At 50.0% G+C, this 22466-nt stretch overlaps 1 protein-coding gene across 5 annotated transcripts in view; it reads right to left on the minus strand.

Moving 5' to 3' along the window:
• The window catches only part of PLXNA4 (plexin A4), a 606963-nt gene that overhangs the window by 379072 nt on the left and 205425 nt on the right, over positions 1 to 22466 (minus strand). The gene's annotated exons all lie outside the window — the stretch shown is intronic.

Consider the following 22466-nt stretch of genomic DNA (forward strand, 5'->3'; position numbering starts at 1 on the left):
TGAAACCAGGACCAGGACTGTCCAAGTCCATGGCAGACTCTCATGCTGTCCTGCTAAAACATCTCAGTTTACCCCAGCCAGGCACAGACGGGGACGTCCACCAGTGACTGTTTACGCACAGAAGACTAGTTCAAACAACCATTTTTTGGGGGCTGTCCATTACAGCCCTGGCCCTCTGGGTCTGCACCTACTGCAGGGGAAGCTTCTCCTTTGCACCTGCCCGCTGCTGGACGGTGCATGAGGCCAAATTAACAACCCACATCCCGGATCCCTTTACTCGGAGGCAGCCACCAGGTCCTCTGGGTGCACTGCCCAGGTCTGAGCCCCGATGTCATTTTGGGTTTTTTTGTTTTGTTTTGTTTGTTTGTTTTGTTTTGTTTTCCAGTACGCGGGCCTCTCACTGTTGTGGCCTCTCCCGTTGCGGAGCACAGGCTCCGGACGCGCAGGCTCAGAGGCCATGACTCACGGGCCCAGCTGCTCTGCGGCATGTGGGATCTTCCCAGACTGGGGCACGAACCCGTGTCCCCTGCATCGGCAGGCGGACTCCCAACCACTGCGCCACCAGGGAAGCCCCATTTTGTTTTTTTTCATTTTTCTAAAGTCTTTATTGAATTTATTACAATATTGCTCTTGGTTTTTTTACGTTTTGGTTTTTTGGCTGTGAGACATGTGGGATCTTAGTTCCCCGACCAGGGATCAAACCCGCACCCCCCGCATCGGAAGGCAAAGTCTTAACCACTGGACCGCCAGGGAAGTCCCCCGACATCATTTTAATGAGGCAGGTCTTGGCCGCTGCCCAGGGTGAGGCCTCCTCTGAGAGGTTTTCATTAAAGGCGAAGAACAAATGCTTTAAGAAAAGTGGTCAAGTAAATAAATACATAAATAAATAACTCCCCGTGGAACAAAATAGCTTTCCATCCTAATGGTCTCATTCATTTCTATGCAAGATGCTTTTCTGCGTGTGTTTCCAGAGGATGGCTTCATATTTCTTCCAGTTTGGGAGAAATCTGGGCAGGAATGGCCTACGTCTTATTCGGAGACATCTCAGCTCTGTGGAATTTCTCTCATTTCCCCCTCCCAAACAACTCAGAAACAAGGTGATGGGAAGAGGCAGATGGCTGAGTCAAAGAAACCTATCTGCCCCTCCCACAAGCAGAGAGAGTACAAAGTTAGATGGAAACCAAGAGAAGAAAGAAGAAGGAAAGCAAAACAAACACTTGACATTGTCAGCTAACAATGACATTGACATTGACGTTTTCATTCCCAATGAAAACCACAAACGTTCTCAAGAAGACATCAGAGGAGGGAAACTGGCACACCCACGGACCGACAGCAGTCTTGTGAGAGGAGGGCCTTCATCTCTTCCCCGACATGGCAAACGTAGGCTTAGGGCACATTCCAAATGAGCAACACACCATGGATCCAAGGATGGCCGAGGCTGGGCCAGGCCCTTGAAAAACCCAGAGTCAGGGGGGCAGACACCGCCAGAACCCAATTACTCAGACGGTGAAACGTTACATGACGGCCTTCGAGAGCTCAGGTGAGGACAGCTGACCTCTAACCCCGGGCTAGGGAGCAAGGAGAAGGCTGTGGGAGGCCTTGGAGAGGCGATGGCACTTGGGCTGAGCCGTGAACTTCGAGAGGACCCGCAGAGCTGGAAAGGAAGGGCAGGGGTCCATGGAGCCACGGCAAGGGCATTTCAACCAGGGTGCACGCCAGGAAGACTCTGTCTGGAAAGCAGGAGGAGATAGGGCTGGAGAGGGAGCCAGGACCTCGTCAGGGTGCCCCTGGGAAGTCGAGACTAAAATGCACAGTGCTGAGGGAAGAAACTTAAAGGCAAAGAGCTCAGCCCCCGCTCCCAGGGAGGCGCCTCCGCGCTCCTGTCGATTTAGCCTTTGCCTAAAGAGCTGAGTTTGGAGCTGAGGCCTGTGAGCTCCGTGGGGGTAGTGGGGGGGGCTGCCTTGCCTGCTAGTGTGTCCACAGTGCTAGACCCACACCTGACGTGGAGGAGAGACTCAAGAACTCTTTCCTGAGTGGCAGGAAGAGGGGCTGGAGGCGAGGAGAAGCATCAGCACCTGTGCATCACTCAGGGGACCCCGGGCCCCAAGGCAAATGCTGGCACACCCATTACCTCACTCCTCAGACAACTGTTCGCTGGGGTCAGGAGTGTCTGACCTGCTTTTCAGGTGAGGAAACTAGCTCTGCAAGAGCATATGGCTCATAAGTGGCAGAGCTGGGGTTGAAACCCACCTTTGTATCATTGCAAAGCCCGTCCTATTTCTAGGAAAGCACAATTCCAGAGCCCTCAGAAGTCCAGTTTAACCCATGTAAGTTCCCACACACAGAAATCCCGGGACATCACCCGGCAATACCAGCTCTACAGGAGGACAGCAAAGCCCCTGGGGACTCCCAGGGCATAACCTCACAGGTCATGCCCATCACAACGGGCACAACTATTTCCCTCTGAAAGCATAAAGGGCTGGAAAGTGCCTGGCACAGGGCTTCTCCTGGCCTGAAGTAAGTGCTTGTTAAGTGAGAGTTGTTGGTGTTGACAAGAATGAAAGAAGATGAAAGGATTAGGATCCAAAAATGCCCGATGGGGCTTCCCTGGTGGCGCAGTGGTTGAGAGTCCGCCTGCCGATGCAGGGGACACGAGTTCGTGCCCCGGTCTGGGAAGTTCCCACATGCCGCGGAGCGGCTGGGCCCGTGAGCCATGGCCACTGAGCCTGTGCGTCCGGAGCCTGTGCTCCACAACGGGAGAGGTCGCAACAGTGAGAGGCCCGCGTACCGCAAAAAAAAAAGAAAGAAATGCCCGATGGCATCATCTCCATTAGAGCGATGAGGGGTCAGGAGGTCGGGCTGGTTCATCATGAATTGCCTGTGCAAATCTAAATATCAGAGAAGAATCTAGAAGTTTTTGAGCTGAAAGAGATGGTCCAGTTTGATGATTCCCAGTCCCTGATTTTAGTGACGAGGGAGCTGTGATCCACAGAAGTTAAAGGACTTGCAGGAGGTCGCAGAGTGAGTTCATGGTGGGGATGGGATTAAACTCAGGTCCCTGGACTCCTAATCCCGGGCTCTTCCTATGTCTCCTGACTTTACCTGAACCCGCTTCAGCACCTGCTCCCTGGCCTTTGTCGGGAGGAGCCCGCTCTTTGGGTGCCATATTCTCTGCTGCCTAACACAGCTCTCAGAACACCACTGCCAGCAACCGCACTCCAGCAGGGCTGGTCATCCTCACTCCAGACAGGCAGGTGCGGGTCAGGCCTCAGCCACCGACCCTCTGGAGGGAACTTACGGCCGTCCCTGTACTGGAACCTGCCGAGCCCCGGGAAAGTGTGCCTGCCACACCCCGCCTCACTGTACACACTCACGGACCCACAAGCCAATCAACAGCTCTCTGCTTTGCAAGAGGCGAGACGAGGAAGCCTGTAATTATAAATTTACTGAGCAGAAAGGTGCCAGGCCTCATTCTCCATCCTGTACTAGGCACTGAAAGGAGACACAGTTATGCATCTCAAACACTCGTCACCCTCATCTGGGGACGGCGAAATTACTGTGCCTGGAGAGGGGGGAGCCCACAGAAAACGATGACGTGTGATAGGAATAACCAGCCTCTCATTCTACACACCACGAGAGAGACGGATTAGCAAACAAACAAGAGAAATGGAAGAGAAGGGGGAGCTGGCAGCGATGTGGGATTCAGCTTGCCTCACCAGAGACCCCACCGGGCACTGCCACAATGGTGAGCCGGCTGCAGCCCTCCTACCCCAGCACGGGACCCACAGGTGAGCAGAGCTGCCTGCCCCTGCCCTCCAGGGCGGCCTGAGGCTCTCCGTCCTGGCAAAGCTGGACTTCTCCAGTGGTGTCCGTTCCATCTATCCATGTAAGTGATGACTCAACCTAGGAAACCCTCACTGAGATTCCAGATGCCATCCACCATCTCTCTCTCAGGTCATCATTCAGCTGTTTTTGTGTTTTGTGTTTTTTTTAAGATTTTTTTGATGTGGACTATTTTTAAAGTCCTTATTGAATTTGTTACAATATTGCTTCTGTTTTATGTTTTGGTATTTTGGCCGCGAGGCATGTGGGATCTTAACCCGCCGACCAGGGATCGAACCCGCACACCCTGCCCTGGAAGACAAAGTCTTAACCACTGTACCGCCAGGGAAGTCCCTCATCTGGTTTTAAAACAAAAGTATCAGAGGTAGCATTCAGCCCAATTCTGACTCTTCAAGGCAAATAATGTAACCAAGTCACCCCAAGATGGCCCGGAAGGACTCACTGAACTAGGTAGGGTGGGAAAGGGACGGGAAGACAGAACTGAAAGTCTCTGAATCAAACCCAAACCCTCTTTGAAATCAAATTTTAATTCTGAATCATCTCAGGGGAGATGGGACTCATTTTTAGAAGCTGATCATCATTTTGATTAGAGAAATTGGGGCTTTGTTTTGTGTGGCAAGTGGTGAAGAGCTCAAACTAATTTTCATGAAATAGCATCATCTTCTCAGATTCCTGAGTGGCAGAGAAGAAAGTTATTATACAGTAGTTTAAAAATAGCAATTACCTCACGAAATTACTTTAGAGTTTACAAAGTGTTCTCATATATATTATCTCATTCTGACTGTACTGTACGTGGCAACGCTGTTAGGTAGAAGAGGCATTTGTAAGTATACGGCCTCTACAGATAAGGAAACGGAGGCATGAGCAGGGATAGGTCCTGGCTGGGGTCACATCCAGTGAGAGTGTGACTTGGCAATCTGTTCGGGTCTCCCTCGGTGGCACACGGTACCTTCCCTGACCCTCTGGACAGAATCCTGTTTTCCTCAGGACGTTTGCCATGGGATAATAGAACACCCAGAAAATGTCTTCTAGGATGATGTTTCAAACGACAAGTCATAATCCAGCATCAGTCTAGTAACCTGCGCAGGTTACAGGTACTTTTTTAATGAAATAGAAAAGAAAAATAAGAGTAGGTCACATTTAGGAAGGATGAGACTTTTGTGAGGCTTTTGTTTCAGCCACGTATGTGTATGCATGAGTGTGATGTCAGTGTACTTCTTACTGTCGGTCACTGTGATGGTGAATTTGATGTGTCCACTTGGCTGGGCCATCGTGCCCAGATATGTGGTCAAATATTATTCTGGATGTTTCTGTGAGGGTGTTTTTGGATGAGATTAACATTTAAATCAGTGGACTTTGAGTGAAGCAGACTCTCCCCTAAAATGTAAGTGTGTGGCTACCAGATCAGGTGAAGACTGCATAGAACAAAAGCCTGACCTCCCCAAGGGAGAGCGAATTCTGTAGCAGAAGCCCTTGGACTTGAACTATGACATGGGATCTCCTCTGAGTCTCAAGTCTGCGGTCCTACTCTGCTGATTTTGGACTTGGAGCCTCCATAATTGCATGACCTAATTCCTTAAAATCAATCTCTCTCTCTCTCTCTCTCTCTCTCTCAATATATATGTGTAGTTTCTGCTTCTCTGGAAAACTCTAATACAGTCATGATTTAAAAAAAAAAAAAAAATGGGGGCTTCCCTGGTGGCGCAGTGGTTGAGAGTCCGCCTGCCGATGCAGGGGACGCGGGCTCGTGCCCCGGTCCGGGAAGATCCCACATGCCGCGGAGCGGCTGGGCCCGTGAGCCATGGCCACTGAGCCTGCGCGTCCGGAGCCTGTGCTCCGCAACGGGAGAGGCCACAACAGTGAGAGGCCCGCGCACCGCAAAAAAAAAAACACTTTTTTTTAAAAAAGGAAGACACTGTTAGAGATAGTAGACACCTGTTGTTTTTGATGTTGTTTTTGCTACCATTCATTTATCCTCTGGGAATCCACCCTTTCACCCCCTTTCAGCCCAAAAGCGTCTGGGGAAATTGACTCCACCCCTGGTTCAAGGGAGGACACATGACCCGGGCCCAAACCAATCAGCACAGAGCAAGTGCAGGTCACAGTGACTAGTTTAGGGATGGGTACCTGGTTGGATCAGAATCTCTGGGAGGCAACAGACTTTGGATGAGTGCTGAGGAAAAAGTCCTAGGTCTTCCATTGGCTGTGGCCTTGGAGAGGGGTGAGCTTAAGAACCGCTGACACCATCTTGTAACCAGGGGAGTGGGAGTGGGGGAGGGGAGCCTGAAGAGAAGGGAGTTAAGTACGAAGAGAGCAGAGCTGAGCCAGGGCATAGAAAGTCCTGAGTCCCAGGTCCTGGTGACATCACACAGATGTCTAGATCACGTGCACTGAAGCCACCTCTCTGCTTATACTTCCTGGCTACGTGAGCCAAGAATTCCCCTTTTGCATAAAACAGTGAGGGCTCTGGCATGTGTTAATGAAAGAATCCTGACCCATACACAGAAAAATCCAGCCTTGCAGCCAAAAGAGTAAGGTGTCTCTCACCACATCCTCCCTAATAGACTTTTCTTTCACAAGAAGAAGCATGCCAGAGATCTCAGTGTCCCACTGCCCCAGAGATAAACTAGAATTTTGCAAATAGTGCGGCTTTTTCCAGGTGAGTTTGGGTGTGTGTGCGTGTGCGCGCACGCGTGTGTGTGTGACTTTCATAATCCATCACGATGCTCCCCTGTCTGCTGGGCCTTTGCCTTGAGGGCTGTGCTGCCAAGTCTCCCGGGATGCTCTCCACCTGGCCACGCCTCCGTGTCCTCGGCACAGGTGGTTTCCCCTGCCCACGATGACCACCCCACTCCCTCACCTAGGCCCTCACCCTTCCAATGAAGCGTGTCTGACCCTGGCCCTGGTCTAGGACAGCCCCCACTGCGTGTCAGTCCAGGAACTCGAGTTAGTCTCACATTCTACAACCACAAGCGTCTCACATTCCACAAACGCTGCTATATTTGCCCACTGATGCTCCCTGCCATCTAAAAAAATGTGAGCTTCTGGAGGTCAGAAATTACTATGTATTTTTCACCACTATTCTCTTCAGTTCCAAGCCCAGAGCTTGATATATGGTCGGTATGTTGGGAACACGTGAAGGAACGGATGGATGAATTATGAATGAATGAATGAATGAATGATGAATGACTAAACGAGGAACGGATGACGACCTCACAGAAGAGTGTATGAGGTGGCCGCTGGGATCACCCACAGCTGAAGTACCAAGTAAATCCTGGTGCTGAGCCACTGAGCCCAAGCACACAATGCCGATTTTACCCTGCTCTGATCAGGGCTTATAGCTACTTAAAATACGCACTTTTGCCCATTAAAAGCATGATTTCAAAGGCAACAGGGAAACTACATCTTTCAGACACAATTTACAATGAGAACTGCCGGTCCTCCAGCTGGAATAGCATAACAGGTTGCCTTGCATCCACAAATTAGACTTGAGAACCACTGTCCTACTCAGCAGAGCACATCAGCGCAGCCTACGTTGAGGAGAAGAAGGTGGGCCTGGAAACAAATTGCAGCAAGGAAAACAGACAGCGCAGGAGCCCCAGCTGCTGGAAGTCAGGATGCATTTGTTCATCCGGCCAATGAGTGCTGATGGATCACGTACCACGAGAGGGGTTCTCAGCTGGGTGCAAGGGCTACAGACACTCCAAAGCAGAGGACAGTAGCCCTGCCCTCCAATGGCTGAGGTCTCTTACTGGGTCCTGTAGCTTCCCCTTTGAGGTCAGCCATAGTCACTGGCAAGCTCTTCCGAGCTCCACCTCCCAACCCCTCCTGGTCTCCTAGAAACCAGGAGCCTCATTCCCCTTAGTCCCCCCGACTGGGCTGCACTAGAGGTAATTCATTTCTTACGCAGGTGAGGCCAGGGGACAGGAAGCTAGCTATCCACCAAAACTGTGTGCTTCCCCACCCATGCAGCTGCTGGTGTAAAGCTGTTGATAAGAGATGGCTACCAGCTATGGCCTACACTTCTCGGCCTCTCCGTTTCCACACAGTCTCCAGGTGTGACCGCATGACTGGTGAAGGAGTGTCATGGTGACACTTCCATCCCAAAGCAGGTAAGAAATAGAAATGTCTTCTCTATAGATCCTTTTACCAGCTGGATAAACAGAATTCTGAGGCCCTGCAAGATGGTGGAGCCTCAAGATGGAAGGACCCACCCACTAACCACAGACATCCAGGTCAGACAAGAAATAAACCAGTCCTGGGACAAGGCTCTGAAATGGTGAACTTGTGTGTCCCAGCAGTTGGCACCACCCTAACGAACACAGGCAGAAACGCAGCCAGCACGCCGCCTATCAGAGCCGGATTCTAACCCGAGGCCGGGCACAGTGGGGCTCCATTCCTGCAGTGCCTCAGGCTGACCCCAGGGAAAGTCCTCTTCAGGTGTCAGTAGCTCCCTCCTTGTTCCCAAAGCCAGACTGCAAGTTGCCAAGCCCAGAGAGGTGGGAGATGGCCATGCCGACGTCTGCAGGGGAGAAATATCTTCATGTTCCTCCGAAGTGGTCCTTCTGAAGTTTGGAACCAGGGAGGCACTGTGTGTGTGCAGCTAAGGGCAGTGAGGGGACTGGGGACACAGCCCAGGTCTCCTTTCTATTTCATCCAAGAAACACCAGCCAGCTATTGATCCAAGCCAGCAAAATGGAGAGAGGCCTCTGTGAGCTTCCTACTCCAATGTGTAATCTACGCATTCAGAAGAGCATCCTCCGTAAGTAACCAGTATTTTTTCTTGTCTGCATTTCTCACTTGAAACTCTTGGTTTCTAGAAGTAGGAGCCATGAATTCTTTCTTTTCCTGGAGGATTATATTTACACGGAACATCTGTGCCTGCCTTCTGAAGCCACGATGGGCATGCAGCCCCACGTGTGCTTCACTACCTAGTCCTGGCCTTGGCTGCCACCCTCCTCCCTGTTGAGGTCTCAGAAATGACTGCCACATTCATAAGAGGAAAAGTGCCCCAGGGTGTGGGTGTCACAGTGCAACCCATCGCTACCACTAGGGGAAACATCAAGTCAAAGTAACTGTCCTCCCAAGAGGAGGCCACAGCACTGTGACTGGACAGTCTTATGTGCAGGAGCGGGGACCCAGAAGGGTCAGCCTGGCCGTAACCCAGCACAAAAGCAGAAGGCAGCCACAGCCGGGGCAGGTCCATAAGCCCAGGAGTCAATCCCTCCAGTCTGCTTTCCCTCTGCTTCTGCTCTTTTGAGCAATGAGAAATGTGACATTGGTGGTCGGAGGAAGGGCTGGAGAAGGGCATAAAGGATGGGGAAAAGGGAGCCGTGGGGAGCCGGGCACAGGCTTAGCGTCCAGCCGCCAGGCAACCAGCCTGGGCCCTGGGAAACTCAGCACCAAGCTCAGCTACTTAATCCTCACCTTCCAGTTTATTAGAGAGGGCTGGGGGGGCGTGATTACCATGGACAGAGCTTTTGCAACCAGCCTGGAAGGAGCTTCTGCAGGAGGGTGAGTCAGTGAGCCACCGCCATTCAGAGATTAGGTCCACGCCGGACCCCTGAGGCCCCCATCTATGGTTTCCCCTCCCCCAGGCCTCCCTATCCTTGGCCTTGAGGGAGCCCCCCAGGGTGCAGGACCACCTTTCCCTGGCCAAGTCTGCTGTTCCCAGCAGAGACCGAGTGGGAGCTCCAGCGAGCCCAGGAAGCCCAGGAAGGAACTCTATTATTGCACTGTGGCAGCCCTTTATACTCCAGGCACCGTGCTCGGGCAGGGGAGTCGCTAAGCCTCCAAGTCTGGCTGTGAGGCTTTGAAAACACAACGCTCTCAATAGCAGCCTGGGCTGGGAGGACAGAATCGTCAGCTTCCTTCCAGCGTCTCATTTAAAGAAACCAGCCAGCCAGGAACCGGGGGGCAGATGTACCAGCCGACTTGGCGTCAGTGTGGTCACTCTCTTCCACCCTAGCCCTTGGCCCGGCCGGTGAGAAATGCCCTATCCAGGGGATTGGCTCCCAGTATCTTCTGAGGGTCCCCACTGGCCTCTGCAGGTGCAGAAATGGAGGCACATCATGGGAAGACGCTCAAGACACCCCAAAGCTGTGGCAAAGGCAGCATCTGTTGTCACTTTTGCTGCCCCAAGACCTGGGTGGACATTCGCGTCACAGAGAAGGGGCTTGGGGTCCACCATGTGCTGGGACAGTCATCTATCCGTGCAGCCCCGTCTCAGGCGTATGGCCCAGGGTGAAGTGGATGGAAGACTTGCTTTGGTAACTGATCTTCATCTGGAAAGGAGGCCCTCTGCCGCTCTCCCAGCCACCCACTCCCCCACTCCCCTGGGCCTTTCCATCTTCTCTCCCTGGACTCCCAGCCTGGCACCAGAAAGCAAAGCCACGTCACGTGGGCTTCAGGCTAATGAGCTCCTCTCTCTCGAGGCCCTTCTCTCCTGCCACGGTCGTGGGAAGAGGCAGGATATCCTTCGTGCACAGTGGTTAACGTGTCGGCCACAGGCACCCATAAGAGCCTCCCCTCTCTGAATCACAGCAGCAAGGGTGCTACAGGTATCAGGAAGGGTCCTGCTTTCTTGATGCCTCAGTTTCCCCATCTGTAAAATGGCATTTCTGGAAATAGGGTGATGAGTCAAGGGAGATCATTATGTTCCTTTTTGGGCTTAAATCTAGGAGGAGTGAGAGTGAAGCATTTCAGGCTTCATGGAGCACAGGCTGACGCTGGTGTGGGGAGGGTTCCACAAATGGCCTTTGCATCTTCCCCTCAACTGGCTTTGTAGCGGCTGAAATCTAAGTTGTGAAGAGCCTCGGGAGAGCCCACTGCGGTCTAGTTCCACGACCTGCCCCCAGAGAACGTGGGGCATGCAGCTGTTAAGCGAGCCTCCACCACACTCCTTGGACCTGTTTTCTCTCTCTCAGCAAGGACTGCTGGAGCACGACACACTTGGTCCGCTCAGGCGTTGGCCCATTCACTGAGTCAGAGCCTGGGGAGCAAGTTAACCTTCCAAGGAGGGGCCCTCGCTGCTTCCGGCCTCTGAGGCGCCCAACACTCGACAGTTGAGTGAAGAATCAGCAGGAGGCCTCCAAGCTCTGAAGCCATCCCACCCACTGAAGGGCTTAACTGATAACCCACGATAAGGTGATCCTGCCTATTCCACCTCCTATCTTTAGCAGGAGAAGGAATTTTAAAAGGAATGGAAATTCCCTTCTTTAGACTGGTAGAAATCTCTAAGTAAACTTTTCTGACTAAAAAAGGTCAACAGGTTTGGAAAGGATGCTAGAAGCAGGTTGCTAGGGGGACCCAGATGGGAGCCCACTGCACTCAGATCCTTGCACTCAGCGTCTCTCCCGGGTACCACTCTGCTCCCAAAATGCCTCCCCACCCCAGGCCATCACTGCCACCCCCAGCAGAGCAGACCTGCTTCCCACAGCCCGGCCTCCTGCCTTCCAGCCCACAGGGTCTTCCTGAGGGAAGCTGGTGATGCCACCAAATGGCAACACCATGAGGGAACAGGCTATCTGGGGCACGTCTGGGCCAAATAATCGCACTTCTGCTGTCAGCTGCTGTGCAGTGGGAAGGCTCTTCCTCTCCCCTGTCCCCTACTTGTCCTCTACCCCCTCCCTTTCTTTTTCAATTCCTGGGAAAATCAGGAAGTGAACAGTTGTCTCCCTTGCTGGTCTATATTCATGCAATTAGTGCTATTTAATTCCACGATGAGCCAAAGCTCAGAAAATACAAAACATATTTCAGCTCCGTGCCGCGAATCTTGGCAGAAATCTTCCCTGCAGCCGGAAGCAGAGCTATATTCACTCCTTTAAAATAAAGGTTCAGAATCGACTGCAACAAAGTTTGGGGGCCAGGCACTACTACCTGGAAATATGCAAGGAGCTAGCAGAATAGGGTATTTTATATCTTAAAGTTTGGAAATAATCTCCATCACCGTGGCAACACTGAATTTTAAAAACACTTAGTATTGATCAAGTAACACGAGTATAACGCATCATTCCTCCTAAGGAGGTGGTTCTAGGCTCCCCATCCCCTCCTTATTCCCATGGGCTTTAAGTGTTTGGGTCCCTACCAGTGGGGACCTGTGCCACCCTGTCATCCTACCTTTCCCACCTGCTGGGCACACACCTATGAATCAAAGGACCAAGGAGACGTGTGGTTTCTGGCAATGAATCTCGATTAACTAACACATTCCAATCTCCCAACTCCTTTGCCCCTGCCCAACCCACTCCATTCTGCTGAGACCTCACTCTATTTCCGTATTTGTGCCAGCAACATACGAGCAGGGAGCAGGAAATCTTAACCCCCATCCTGCCACCATTTCTCAAGTGAGGCACAGAATGGTGAAGGCCCTCCAAGACCATTCTCCAAGGTGCCCACCACTGTAAAGAGACCACACAGCACAGTCCTCAACAAGATAACCTCTGCCCCACATCAATGCCGGGGCCTCTCGCCAGCACTCCTGCCGGGACTAAGTCCCTCCTATAGCAACCCTATGAATTGGCCATGCCGTCCTCCTTCTCCAGGTGACAAGAATACAGAGCCGGTGCTAATGCTGGAGGGCCCGGGGCAAGGCCAGGCAGAGGAAGGAATCCTGTTGGACGCTGCTGACACCTCCTTTCAGGACCTGCCCAGAAGCTGTGTCACTGGGGGCACAAGAGTCCAAGAGATGAATCTCAGGCGTGACAGAGTGTCGAATCCATTGCGAGACCCAGGAGACGTTGAAGTAGACTCTGCAGCTCTTATGAGTCTGCTCTGCACATTACTCAGTGGACGGAAACACGCAATGCTCCACACAGAGGGGAAAACACCTGTCAACTCTGGCCACCTCCTCCTCTTACACGGCCTGAAATTCCACCACCACCACCTCTTGTCTGTGGGTTATATCTTGCCTTCCACGTGCTCCTTCATATGCAATCAACACTCATGACTCCAAAAATATGTATCTATCCCCATCCAACCCATTATTATTACTGTTCAGATGGGGACACCAAGACTCAAGAGAATTTCATTAAGTTGTCCAAAGCTCTGCTCTTCGTATGTCCACAACTCAGGTCTTCCGATGGACCCAACACTTTCTTGTAAACCACAAGGCCACCCATCAGAGTCATCACTGAAGATCGTATGTCGAAGCGGGATGGGGGATAAGTCTAGAAGACCCCATGACCAATGCAGTGGTTAACTGGGAGGAAAGGAAGGCCTCCTAGCCTATTACAGTATAAAAACTAAACAATTTTGGACTGTCATCACCTCCATTTACCTTGATGTTTTGCATGTGTTGGGAGAGGACCCTTTCCTTCAGCCCAAGGAGGTGGCACAACTGGACAAGTTCTCGGTGGCCAAGGGATGATATAAGGGGCAAAGTAGCAAGCGGGGAGGGTGACCCAAGTTCATCCCTTCATTCGTTCAACAGCACTTGTTCAGCTCCTACAATATCAGGAACCCATGTTCCAAGGGTGCACAGTGACTAAGACAAAAAGATTTTGATGTCACAGGGCTTACATTTAATAGGGAGAAGACAGACAGTAAACAGGAAAAAGTTATTTTCAGATAGGGTAAGTCCTTTTAAAAAAAAAAAAAAAAGGATATTCATTTCATACAGAGTAACTGCGGGGACAGGGCACTCCCTAGCTGTAGTGGCCAGTAGGGGTGTCTTGAGGCTCGCAGGGAGGCTAAACAAGGAGGAAGCCAACTATGCAGCGATCTGGGGAAAGAGCATTCTAGGGCAAAGGCAGAGTGAGTGCAGAAACTCTGAGGAGGGGGCAGACTTGGCACGGAAAAGGCAGAAGGCTGAGCAGCCGGAAGACACTGGGCGAGCAGGGAAGTGTGAATAATGGGGTCTGAGGGAAAGGTGGCGGGTAGATGACAGAGGGCATTCAAATCCAGGGGAAGGGACGGGAATTTCATTCCAAACGGTATGGGAGGCCATGAAAAGGTTTCAAGCAAGGAAGTAACACGATCAGTTTATCATTGACAAACTCAGTGTGGCTCCAGGTGGAGAATGATTTGTGGGTGGAACAGGAGACCTGCAGGAGTTCCTTGAGGGGTGATGGCGGCCTGGCTCACGTGACGCAGGTGAAAACAGGTCATCACTGCTCTAGTAGGGCTTGCTGGTGAATATGGAAATGAGAGGAATATTCACAACACCTCCTTGATTTTGGCTTGGGCACCTGGGTGGATGGTAGTGTCATTTTACTGATATGGGGGAGGCTAGGGAGGAACAGGGCAGGGGAACAAAGAAGTCAAGAGTCCAGTTTGGGACGTCAAGGGCAGAGCTGTCTGCGGAGTCTGCCAGGGTTGGTACGGGAGGGAATCATGGAGGGAAGTGGCTTACAGAGAAGCTAGCTGTGTGGTCTGCAGAAAGCATCTCATTTAAATGCTCCAAGAGGATGCTAATGGTATCCTTATTTTCTAGATGAGAAACTGATTCTCAGTACCTGACATGAAGTGAAGCTAAGATCTGAACCTAAGCCTGCAGAAAGCCCCGGAGGCATCAGGGCCCTCTGCTTGTGCCAGCCCTCGGGAGAGGCAGAGGCTGCACCAGGGGACCTTGGCTGGAAGAACTAAAATATTTTCCTAAGGGACCTAGCATTTTACACTTATTTTTTGCGAAAGAAAAACTATCACATCAAAGTTTCAATTTTACTAAAGGGAAATTGCAAATGCTTATGAAGTACAGGCTAGTTTGTAAACCTCATAAATGTATAGCCAAAATTAATAATATTAAAAGAGCGGAAATGGCAAAGGATATTCAGCATCAGTTATTTAGTTCTCAGCAAGGAGCCCTCCCTTCACTCAGGTTATAAAGAGAATCTTGGGCACCCAGTTATGCAAACCAGTGAAGGTCTAAAAGTAGGCGTCTGAAAGTAATTAGACCCAAATCAAAAGAACTCAGGCTAAGGACAAGACTTTTTAATATTAACTTTTAAGAAAATTGTGGTAAAATCTATATAAGGTAAAAATTTACCATCTTAACCATTTTTCTTCTTTTTTAATTGAACTATAGTTGATTTACAATATTATGTTAGATTTAGGTGTACAGCAAAGTGATTCAGTTTTTTATATATACATACATACATACATATGTATATTCTTTTTCATATTCTTTTCCATTATAGGTTATTACAAGCTATTGAATATAGTTCCCTGTGCTGTTCAGTAAACCCTTGTTGTTTATCTATTTTACATATAGTAGTTTGTATCTGTTAATCCCAAACTCCTAATCTATCCCTACCACTTCCCTTTTGGTAACCATAAGTTTGTTTTCTATGTCTGTGAGTCTGTTTCTGTTTTGTAAACAAGTTCATTTGCATCATTTTTGGGGTTCCACATATAAGTGATATAACCATCTTAACCATTTTTAAGTGTACAGTTCAATACCACTAAGCACACATTTGTACCGTTGTACAACCATCACTGTCATCCATCACCAGAACTCTTCCATCATCCCAAGCTGAAACACTAATTCCCCAAACCTCCCTACCCCCAGGTCCCTGGCCACTAACATTCTACTCTCTGTCTCTATGAATTTGACTAGGGACCTCATATAAGTAGAATCATACAGTACTTGTCCTTGTGTGTCCAGCTTATCTCACTTAGCATGATGTCTCTAAGGTTCATCCATGCTGTAGAATGTAGAGTAAGACAGTATTTAATTTTGAAAAGTGGACCCCCTCCCCCCCAAACTGTTCTGGATTCTAAGGAACTCCTGCTCACAGTTGCCATGGCATGGACGCTGGTGAGAAGGGGAAGAAACGTTGAAATGAGAAAAGGTGATGGACAGATGCCTATCAAAGCTTACTGAATGAAAGCACACCCCCTTCTACCACCTGCAACTTCAACCCACACAATTATAATATCAGAGCACCGAGAAGAACATCAGTGCCTCCCAAAGCTGTACCCGAAAAAGGTTCCTGATGAAACAAGTTTGGGAAACACCAGTCACCCTCCTGGACAGCCAAGATGCACATTAGCTTATTATTAAAAGTCCTGGAACTTCCCTGGTGGCGCAGTGGTTAAGAATCCACCTGCCAATGAAGGGGTCACAGGTTCGAGCCCTGGTCCGGGAAGATCCCACATGCCATGGAGCAACTAAGCCTGTGCACCGCAACTACTGAGCCTGCGCTCTAGAGCCTGTGCACCACAACTACTGAGCCTGCGTGCCACTACTACTGAAGCCCACACGTCTAGAGCCCATGCTCCACAACAAGAGAAACCACCTCAATAAGAAGCCTGCGCACCGCAACGAAGGGTGGCCCCCGCTCACCGCAACTAGAGAAAGCCTGCTCACAGCAACGAAGACCCAATGCAGCCAAAAATAAATTAATTAATTAAAAAAAAATTAAAAATGGAAGTCCAGAGAATTCTTTTGATAAAGACACCTGTTGAAGGATTATTAACAAGGGTTTCTCAAACATGTTTGACTAAAGAACCCTTCCACTGCTTAACACCTATTAATATCTCCAGGAACACTGTTCCATGATACACACTTTGGGAAATGTTGGTATGCTGGCTTTCGTTCCTCAAAATTCTTTTACATCTATTTTCTCACTTAGTCTTTATAAAAATTCTGTCAAGTAGATTGAGAAATTTAAGGTAATTTGCTTCACTTACTAAAACAAACAAACAAACAAACAAAAAACCCCAAAGCTATCAAGATTTATGTTTGGAAGGAGAATCTCCAGGTGAGAGAAGCATCTGCAACAAGTGGTCTAAACTTTGTCCCCCTGATGTCCTCTTTCTGCTAAAGGCCCACTCACGTAACACATTTTGTCCACCATCGCCACAGCCCCAGAACACACAGCATCCCTCCTTTTAACCTCCTGGCAGAAGACTGCCCGCCTGTTGTAACCCCCTTCTCCTGCTTCCTCTTACCATAGCTGAGAGAGGCTGCAATTTTCTCTATGATTATATGAAATCTGACGGGAAAACTGAATAAACATAGACAAAGGAAGATGCATAAAATGTGCCTCTCTGAACAAACAGGGGTTTCTGCTTCATCCATTCCTAACTCAATCCCAGGCTCAAAGGCCCCTCCATCCTCACACCCAAAGAGCGGGTTCAACTTCAAGGCACCTTGCCCGGCTGTCTCATTTCCTCACTGTCTGTAATGCAGGTGTTTCTGGTGCCCCGTGGGAGCTGCTGCTTTATTGAGGGATAATGAGCCTCCGTCCTGGTCTACGGTGTAAGGCTATGCTCACAAAGGGGTGACCATCATTGCGTCAGTCATCTGGGTAACAGGTGGCCCCCCAAACAGGTCGACAGATGACACAATTTCACAGGTGGGAGGGGGGACTCCCATCACTCTCTGGGCCTCAGTCTTTATGCCTAAACTTTAAAGGGTCTCTAGAGTCTAGCCAGGGGTCAAAAAAGGACAGTGGTCCTGGCAGCACAGCTGGTGTTAAACTGGAGCTTCATCTATCGATGAAGTGAAATAAACTATAACTTGGACATCACACTGACTTGTTATAGTAACTCTATTTATTTTCCTTTTATGACCTCCAGGCCCCAGGCAAAGTCCTACTAAAATGTCCAGCTTTGTCTCAACTGTGCTATTAGATATTAATGGGCAGTTGTAAACGCACTCTCGGGCTGAGGTTCTAAGGAAGATGCATTCCGTCCTCGGGAGCCAATGTGGCCGAAGCTGCAGTTATTAGCAGGAGAAATCCCAATCTCTGGGTGAGGGTTGAGGCTGCAGGATCTCAGCGCCCCTCCTCAAGTGGAGGGTCTTCCTCCAGTGCCAAGTCTGAGCAGGGCCATTGTTCCCCGACCAAGCAAACCCTGCCATCACCTCTCAGGAGCTACTCTCCCGGACACCCACATGCCCGCCTCCCCGACTTCTAGATGCTTCGGGCAAGAATTATCATCTCCATTTAGCAGATGAGGAAACAGAGTTCAGAGGGGTTAAAGGCCCTTCCCAAGGTCACAGAGATTGTTCCAGGAAAGGGGTGATCAGCAGCCACATCGAGGAAGGATAGCGCAATGTGGTAAAGTGTCAAACGGGCACAGAAAAATGAATTGAAAAGAAATGAAGCAATCTCTAAGTGAACAATGAACAAGATTCAGTCTACAGTGAAAAATCAATGAGGCAAAATGCTCAGCCTGTAAAGATCGATGAAGCAACCGACCAGTGACCCGTATCCCCACCTGAATTGACACCCGACCACATCACAGTCATGTCTGTATTTGCCCAAACCAACCCCCATGCCACCTGCCAGCGTATTGCCTGGGTACCAGATTTAACCTCCACCTAGGCACCTCCCCTGCACTGATGTGAACAGCATCTTCAAACAGCCCTTGAATGGTAGCTGATGGAGTCTGCACACACAGGCTACAGAAAGAAGCCCCTGAAACAAGGAAGTAAGGTCACCTTCTGAGAGTTAATTTAGTACCAATCAAGACATCCTCACGGAAGCACCAGATATCTGCAGAAGCCACCTTACAAGGGCAAAGTGTCCCCAAATCACTACTGAAAGAGCAGGGAACCAAAGCCTACTCAGGGTGACATGGTTTCTTCCACTAGACGAGAATGTAAGTCAAGAAGGCTGTAATCTAAACAGTCTGAATAAAAAAGGCATTAGCCAACTCGGGGTGGTTGGCCTGGAGCAAAACGGCAGCAACAGCTGAGTCTTAATCTCACCCCAACCAGGGAGACAGAGAGCACGGTGGTGGCTGCCAGACATGAGTATGCGGCTCGCCCACCAGGAGGCGTGCTCAGAGGAGGGACAGCAGTTGGTCACCAGGCTTCTCCACGGCACAGATGACGTGGTTCTCAAAACCACCAGACTCTCGGTTGCAATTCCACATTCCCCCAGTGAGCCAGCTGACACCCCCTCCGATTCTTTCTTGCTGGGATATCCCCCAACTTTATTCAGGAGGACACCCTCCATATGCAGCCCCACCTCAGAAGGGGGCCAATCACAACTGGAATAAGCCAGTGAATCCCAGCCCCAGTGGGTAATCATGATTGGATTAAGCCAATCATGGGGGTCTCCTTCCCCCTGCCAGTGATAAGTTTTGGAACAGCCGTGAGACTCAAGCCTGGCCCACTGGACCAAATGGGAAGCCTGCTGGGGACTTCATGTGGAGGAGTACCGCTCTGCCTCACTTGCCCACTACCCTTCATGTCATCAACTGTTGCAGGCTCCTCCTGACCATGAGGGGAGACATTACCAACAAAGCCACCACGGCGGCTGAGCAGAGAGAAGAAGGCCCCTGGGGGATGAGGATGCTGTTGAGTGACTGAACGATCCAATCCTGGAGGCACCAACCTGTGGTCTTCTCATGTGAGATGACCATTCACTTATTCACATTATTCTTGGGCTCTGTAACAGCAGCTGAAGGCATCTCATTGACTCACCCAGTAAACCTTCAGGTTACAAAGGTGATCTCCAGATACCCTGCTACCATGAAGCCAAGAAGGGTGTCTAGGAGAGCAAGCACCATTCTTCCATTAACTAGATAGGAACAGACTCCACTACAATCAATAAATGGCGTTTTACATTCAATATCAATACCCCAGAGAATTAGAGTGAGTTAGTCCTGAGAATCTGTCCATCTCTGGATACACAGGCAAGGCAGACCCTGGTCCATGGTAACCCCACCCAGGGAGACCCCACCTGGAAGCCATTGGCTGCCTGCATGTTGGTGTCACCTTGTTTAATGGCAATTGAAGGGAATGATGGGAAACACATGCTTCCTTCCAGCCCCACCTACCTCACATCCACTCAAGTCCTTTATCCACTCGATGTATTTGTGTCCTTGTCTTTCAACAAGCTACATCTTACCTACCTCACGGTGTTTTTGAGAGTAAAATGAAATCAATATGAAAACAAAGTGATATATAAACCATGGTACTTTGGATAAGAAGGCTGTGTGGGAAATCAGCTCAACTTCCTGTATATCAGAATCACTAGGGGAGATTTTTATAAAGCACAGACACCAGGATCCCACCTCCAGAAACTATCATCCAAAAGATGTGGGATAAGGCTTCCGGGAAGATGGCGGAGGAGTAGGACGTGGAGATCGCCTTCCTCCCCACAGATACACCAGAAATACATCTACACGTGGAGCAACTCCTGCAGAACACCTACCGAACGCTCGCAGAAGACCTCAGACCTCCCTAAAGGCAAGAAACCCCCCACGTACCTGGGTAGGGCAAAAGAAAAAAGAATAAAAAGAGACAAAAGGATAGGGACGGGACCTGCACTTCTAGGAGGGAGCCGTGAAGGAGGAAAGATTTCCACACACTAGGAAGCCCCTTCGCGGGCGGAGACTGCGGGCGGCGGAGGGGGGAAGCTTCGGGGCCGCGGAGGAGAGCGCAGCAACAGGGGTGCGGGGGGCAAAGCGGAGAGATTCCCGCACAGAGGATCAGGGCCGACCAGCACTCACCAGGCTGAGAGGCTTGTCTGCTCACCTGCCGGGCCGGGCGGGGCTGGGAGCTGAGGCTCGGGCTTCGGTCGGAGGCAGGGAGAGGACTGGGGGTGGCGGCGTGAACACAGCCTGAACGGGGTTAGTGCACCACGGCTAGCCGGGAGGGAGTCCTGGGAAAAGTCTGGACCTGCCGAAGAGGCAGGAGACATTTTCTTCCCTCTTTGTTTCCTGGTGCGCGAGGAGACGGGATTAAGAGCGCCGCTTAAAGGAGCTCCAGAAACGGGCGTGAGCCGCGGCTAACAGCGCGGACCCCACAGACGGGCAGGAGACGCTAAGGCTGCTGCTGCCGCCACCAAGAAGCCTGTGTGCGAGCACAGGTCACTCTCCACACCTCCCTTCCGGGGAGCCTGTGCAGCCCGCCACTGCCAGGGTCCCGGGATCCAGGAACAGCTTCCCCGGGAAAACGCACGGCGCGCCTCAGGCTGGTGCAACGTCACGCCTGCGTCTGCCGCCGCAGGCCCGCCCCGCGCTCCGTGCCCCGCCCTCCCCACGGCCTGAGTGAGCCAGAGCCCCCGAGTCAGCGGCTCCTTTAACCCCGTCCTGTCTGAGCGAAAAACAGACGCCCTCCGGCTACCTACACGCAGAGGCGGGGCCAGCTCCAAAGCTGAGCACCTGGGAGCTGTGAGAACAAAGAAGAGAAAGGGAAACACCTCCCAGCAGCCTCAGGAGCAGCGGATTAAAGCTCCACAATCAACTTGATGTACCCTGCATCTGTGGAATACCTGAATCGACAACGAATTATCCCAAATTGAGGAGGTGGACTTGGAGAGCAAGATTTATGATTTTTTCCCCTGTTCCTCTTTTTGTGAGTGTGTACGTGTATTCTTCTGTGTGAAATTTTGACTGTATAGCTTTGCTTCCACCATTTGTCCGAGGGTTCTATCCGTCCGTTTTTGTTTTTTTTTAAATTTTTCTTAATAATTACTTTTTATTTTAATAACTTTATTTTATTTTACTTTATCTTCGTTCTTCCTTTCCTTCCTTCCCTTCTTTAGACAACGAATCATCCCAAATTGAGGAGGTGGCCTTTGAGAGCAAGATTTATGATTTTTTTCCCCATTTCCTCTTTTTGTGAGTATGTATGCTTCTGTGTGAGATTTTGTCTGTATAGCTTTGCTTCCACCATTTGTCCTAGGGTTCTATCTGTCCATTTTTTTCTCTTAATAATTATTTTTATATTTTAATAACTTTATTATATTTTATCTTAATTTATTTTATTTTATCTTCTTTCTTTCTTTTTTCCTTCCTTCCCTCCTTCCTTCGTTCCTTCCTCCCTCCCTCCCTCCCTCCATCCCTTCCTTCTTTCTTTCTTTCTACTTCTACTAATTCTTTCTTTCTACTTTTTCTCCCTTTTATTCTGAGCCGTGTGGATGGAAGGCTCTTGGTGCTGCAGCCAGGAGTCAGTGCTGTGCCTCTGAGGTGGGAGAGCCAACTTCAGGACACTGGTCCACAAGAGACCTCCCAGCTCCACATAATATCAAATGGCGAAAATCTCCAAGAGATCTCCGTCTCAACACCAGCACCCAGCTTCACTCAACGACCAGCAAGCTACAGTGCTCGACATCCTATGCCAAACAACTAGCAAGACAGGAACACAACCCCACCCATTAGCAGAGAGGCTGCCTAAAAGCATAATAAGTCCAAAGACACCCCAAAACACACCACCAGACGTGGACCTGCCCACCAGAAAGACAAGATCCAGCCTCATCCACCTGAACACAGGCACTAGTCCCCTCCACCAGGAAGCCTACAGAACCCACTGAACCAACCTTAGCTACTGGGGACAGACACCAAAAACAACGGGAACTACGAACCTGCAGCCTGCAAAAAGGAGACCCCAAACACAGTAAGATAAGCAAAATGAGAAGACAGAGAAACACACAGCAGATGAAGGAGCAAGATAAAAACCCACCAGACCTAACAAACGAAGAGGAAATAGGCAGTCTACCTGAAAAAGAATTTAGAATAATGATAGTAAAGATGATCCAAAATCTCGGAAATAGAATAGACAAAATGCAAGAAACATTTAACAAGGACCTAGAAGAACTAAAGATGAAACAAACAATGATGAACAACACAATAAATGAAATGAAAAATATTCTAGATGGGATCAATAGCAGAATAACTGAGGCAGAAGAACGGATAAGTGACCTGGAAGATAAAATAGTGGAAATAAC

Source organism: Leucopleurus acutus (genome assembly GCF_964270905.1).
Source record: "Leucopleurus acutus genome assembly, chromosome: 9".
NCBI lineage: Eukaryota > Metazoa > Chordata > Mammalia > Artiodactyla > Delphinidae > Leucopleurus > Leucopleurus acutus.